Source organism: Pinus tabuliformis, chromosome 2_1 (genome assembly GCF_031772625.1).
Source record: "Pinus tabuliformis cultivar Carrire ecotype Pingquan chromosome 2_1, CPIR1, whole genome shotgun sequence".
In the NCBI taxonomy this organism is placed as follows: Eukaryota; Viridiplantae; Streptophyta; class Pinopsida; order Pinales; family Pinaceae; genus Pinus; species Pinus tabuliformis.
The window spans coordinates 912,237,987-912,243,493 of NC_142299.1; the positions used below are offsets into that span (position 1 = coordinate 912,237,987).

Sequence of the window (5,507 nt, forward strand, 5' to 3'; positions counted from 1 at the left end):
TCCAATGCCAATTACAGCAGACTGATTAAAAACCACTATAAACATCTCTAGGAGATTTTCTTATTTGCATCTTAGTTTTGAGTTCCTTTATGAGTCAACAACTTATAAAGCCAATTGGGTTCAAACTTCATGCTGCCCACCTCTCCAAATCAGGCCCCTAATTGACTCATGAACTTTGTCCAGTGCTTCTCAATATCCAAAATATCTTGATTGTTTTCACAATACATTTTCTCAGTGATATAGTTATTGTGACAGATCCACAAGGTCAAAGTATGAGCCTGAAACCCCAAATATTTAAGAAGCATCATTTCATCACTGTCGACTTATTTTGTCGATCATTCTAAGGTCTCCTTTCATCACTGCCAACTCATTTTGTCAATCATTCTAAGGTCTCCTACTCTCCACCACCTATTTTGTTAACCTTTCTATCTGCACCATGAACGAAAGTTTAAGCCTATCCTTTAGGGGGTATACTATAATTTACTAGCATTGTAATTCAAAGCACCACTTATATTCATATTTCCAACGCAATATGAATTTTAATTTCTCCAAATTCAATGAATCCTCTACCATGCTTTTGATGAAAAGTTCGACATCTGATGAGCAAGAACACTCCCCCTTCAAAATCATCAGTCCTCATCTCCACCAATATTCTCAGTCATTAGCGATATGCTGATTATCTTGCAGATTTTGTTTTATATCAATAAGTGTTGCATAAACAAGCAATCAGGGAACCTCACTCAACTGTTTGCAGAATGAGATGCTGCTGTGTGGCTTTTGGGCACATCCTGAAATCTTGAGCATAAAGGGAGGCTGAAAAATCTGTCAAAAACAAACTGGAGAGGCAGCACATAACAGAAGGAAAATCATGGCAGAAGCAGACAACACATATTAAACAATTAAACCTCAGCCATCAATTTAATGGAGATTAGAAAGGTAGTTAAACAATTAAACCTGAGCTGTCCATTTAATGAGACGACGAAGGTATTCCCCAAATATTGATGGTAACCATCAATTGAAAATTCTGGCACCCCATTTCCAATAGGGGGACGCCTATTGGTGTAACAACACCAATGAACCACTGGAAAAACTGGTCCTCACCCAAAAATCTATTGATATAAAACCAAGCATAGCATATTTACTATAAATAAGGCAACTGTGGTTCAATAATGAAGCTCACCAAGACAAACAGGGCATGTAGGGAGTTCTGTTAATCCAGTTGGAGGAGTCGAGGCATGTTCAAATGATCCAGTATACTGCACGTCTGCAGTAAACATAACATGACAAATTTCTGCCTCCAATGATGAGAAAGGTCTCCGATTATAATGGCGATAAAAGTCATCTGCTGATTTCTGGCTGTCAAATGTCATGAGGATACTATATCGCTCATTCAATCCATCATTCCTGACAATGCGCATTTCCAGTATATTCTGGATAAATGAACCCGAAAATTGACAAAAGTCTGCATAAGTCATATAATTGGGAACAGCAAGCACACAAACAAGATTGTTCCAACCAACTAGAAGGCTCTCGAGAGCGCCCGGAGGCTCGCAAACATTGCAGAAGAGATGCATAACTCCTCTGATTTCTTCGACCCTAGGGTTTCCCGATGAAAAACTGACGGCCTTGGTTGGGCCTCGGACATCTGAGACTTCGTCGGCGCCCTCTTGGCCATTTATGTCGAGAGTTTTGAAGATATCTTCGACTGTAGCCATTGTTGTATTCGTGCTGCTCGATTCAGACATGCCGGCGCTGGCGCTTTCACTCATAAACTCTTCTTCGCGCGAATGTATTCGTAAGCTGAACATATTACAGTTTGCGTGTTCTCCTGCTCCTGCAATTCCTCCCCAATGCCAGCAATTGTGATTTTGATATCCCTAAATTTTTCAAATGGAGAAATTCGGCCCCCACAGACGTGGTTTTGCTTCCGTTTTGACTTCCCAGATCCACGCTTAAATATATTTAAAGTCCCAAAAAAAAAAAAAAAAAAAATTTGTCAAAAGACTTATAACTATATTTAAATATCTCCTTCCAACCCTTTCAACCGGTGATTAGCACTACACGGTTCTTACTGTCATAGGGGACAAATATTTTGTTCTCCTCATCTTTCATCCATTTTCACTGAATTGAAGTTGAATATTCACTATCCATGTATGAAATGCTTGAAATTGCTACAGAATTTTGATTTTGGTTGCTTGAAGAGCTAAATTTGACATTTGGGAAAATCTAAATTATTGCATTGATATAACTGTCTTGATGTCATCATGTTAATTTGTATCGTTACAAGAGGAAATCGTGGAGCCTCAATAAGGTCAGAGGAACCACATAAATTAACAGTATCCATGTTTCTTCTGGTTATCACATAAGCCCCAATTTCTGCAAGCAGAAATATTGGGCACCCATTCACATTAGCTGAAACTAGCAAAGGTGATTGTTGGTTTAAAAGACTTGAATCAAATGATATCGGTGGGTAGCAAGTCTGTAGAGAGTCAGGATTTGGTGCCAAATCTTTTCTAGCATCAGCATTTGGTGGCTCATGTCACTTGATACCTCTGAATGCACAGGAACACTAAACCACTTGATCAGAGGCTTGGAAAGAACCTGCAGTTACAAAGAAGCAGTAAAACGGAAACTGTTAGAAAAATTAACAACAAACATGTAAACATGTATCAAGAACAAAATGACAATTCCACACTAAATTGATCTAGGTTATAAATCTTATAATATCACTGTATCGAGGTAGAATTACAGCTAGGTTATCAACCTGCATAAACACCAGTGTATCATGTTGCAGCTTGAGAAAATTGGAAAAAGAAAATGAGTGACACGCAGACCCTGCATAAAGCAAGCTGTGCTGAAAAATCCAAGAACAGAGTACATAGGTGTAATTCAAACCAACGACACTTTTACACAGTCAATCCTGTCATGGTTGAAAGTTTCTCTGTTCCGACTGATGCTTTCCAGATTTGCGTGATAACACGTCCCTATCCAATCTGTTTGTATTTTGCTTCAAATTCTCACTTAAATTTTGTGAAGCCGTTGATTGTAAAGATGCTCCAAAAATGAAGATTTATAAATGCTTCAAGTGCATGATCTCCAATTACTGTCTAAGTCTGCCTGCCTGTTCTGAGAATATAACAAGCTTTATCTGAGAGAAACAGACATAAGCTCAAAATACGATAAGTAAGCCCTTTGTAAAGAAGAAATTTACAAATCAATGGCAAGGACAAATGTTATACCACTATAAACGTCTAATTCCAGACATGCTTCAGACGCATGCCCTGTGCTTCCTATGCATGCATCAGTCTACTGGCTTTCAACCATGGAAGCTATATTTCAAAATTCACATTGAAATAAGGTAGGAATGCAGTAAAACAACATCTCTCTGTCCGGTGATCCTAAGGTATTACAGATTGTCCCTGCGGCCTTAGTCTAATCATTAAGAGTAATTTGGTGACAAACATGTGAAACATACGCAGCCCCTTGATTTATCTATCCTGTGGCCTAGGTCTTGTTCTAAAATACTCCTGTGGTCTTGTTTTACTAAACCTGGGCATGATTTCTGAATCACCTTAAAGTAAATCGCATGATTGATGTTTATACTTCAGCAACCTTGATCTACTCCTAAGGCATCCTTATATATGCGGTCTCATTTTTGGACAATTTAGATGTTACAATGGCTTGATGGTCGCATCGTTTGGATCTTTTCTCAGTGCCTCGTAGGCCAGCAAAGGAGGTGAAGTTCGTGCATGATCCATAGCATAATTGCGATCTGTTTGAACTCCATAAAAGAGCAGAGACTTATCTCGCATTACTGGATGAATTTTGTGGACAATCTCTGAAATTGAAGTGTTGTCTGAGGCTCAGTTTAAGAATAGCTTCTGTGATAGCATTTAAGGCTTGCGACCTTGACTGGTTGGCATTGGTCCCTCATAAATCACTCGCTGGTTGGACCTTGCGTGACAATTCTTATATAGCGAATTTGATTCTCGGCCTATTCTGGAAAGGTATCACTCCTGTAGCAATGTGTTTTCTCTTCAACAGTGAAAGGTTGTGCCTTATCTATAGCGATATGGATATGAAGTGTCTTGTATATATATTCTTGTTTTGTGTCTGCCCAAAGAAGTCGAACTGTGCAAATTCTATGCTTTCATATTATTCTTCAGATCGGCCTATGAACAAGGAAGTTTGCACATTTACCTATTGTCTAATTACACTCTAATCATTTCAAGCGAGAGTTGATCCTTGTGATCTAGATTCAAATCTAATATATTCTTGTGGCCACATTCCAATCTATGATATATCACATGTACACATTAATGGCATGCCCATAGGCAGCGCTGAATGTGTGCACTGCACTAGCCTACAGTCTGATCATCCAATCATCAGCATTAATTTTGTCTCCCAGCAAAGCGGAAGGTGTCACTTGCCAGATCGAGTCCCATCGTTACCTTGCAGCAGCACTAGGGTTATATATATACCTGACAGGCATCAATTCTGAGTGAAAATTCAAAAGACAGATCAATAATAAGGATGTCAGCAGTCGGGCCTTCACCATTTCACTATATCATTGTTATAAGTCATTCTCATCAAAGAATAGGCAGAGAAGGTATGCTTGAATGTTGCTTGTTGAATTGTTTCAGTTTCAGTCCCGTAATTGAAAGATGCCTTCCTGTAGATGTGCAAATTTGTGGACAGATTGTGATATATGCGTAGACCTGCAGTTAACCTTATCACGATAAAGTGACCGAAACTTTTCATAAATAACTGTGACATGGATGAAGAAATCCAAACAATTGAGAAAAATGAGACCTGAGAGATAGTAAATCTTCTAGCAGAAAAAGGAGTTATTAGTGTGAGGTGAGTTTATAAACCCATGAATGATGTATAATGCATAATTGAAAGGCACAAAGCACAACTTGTAGTCAAGGGTACAAACGACAATATGGAAGAGAATATAATCAAACCTTTGCTCTTGTACAAAGAATGGAAACCGTTACAGTTGTCATGGCAATAGTAGCTCAATACAAATGATAAGTCCATCAAATGGATGTAAAATCAACTTTTCCCAATGACGTATAAGTTAAGAAAAGCATTGTGTGGGTTCAAGCAGTTGCCAAATGCTTGGTATAGCTGCATTGACTCGTAACTATTGAGCAATGGTTTTAGTAAAAGTAGCAGGAAGCCAAACAGTTTACATCAAAGTTAGCAATGAAGGTGAAATTATCAAAGTTAGCGATGAAGGTGAAATTATAATTATTTGCTTGTATGTAGATGATTTTATTTTTACAGGAAATAATCTATCCATAGAAGAATCTAGATTAGCAGTCGAGAAAGAATTTGTAATAACAAAAATGGGATTATTGAGATATTTTTTGGTATTAAAGTCGAACAAACAAATGAAAGTATCTTTATATCTCGAACCAAGTATGCAGGGGTTATCTTGGAAAAATTTAGGAAGGTGAATAGCAAGCTAATGCCAACAATTATTGCATGGTGCATAACAG

At 38.1% G+C, this 5,507-nt stretch overlaps 1 pseudogene; it reads right to left on the reverse strand.

Annotated features, from left to right (window-relative positions):
* Positions 1 to 1,163: 1,163 nt before the first annotated feature.
* LOC149203607 (BRAP2 RING ZnF UBP domain-containing protein 2 pseudogene) lies at positions 1,164 to 1,745 on the reverse strand (annotated as a pseudogene).
* Positions 1,746 to 5,507: the final 3,762 nt, after the last annotated feature.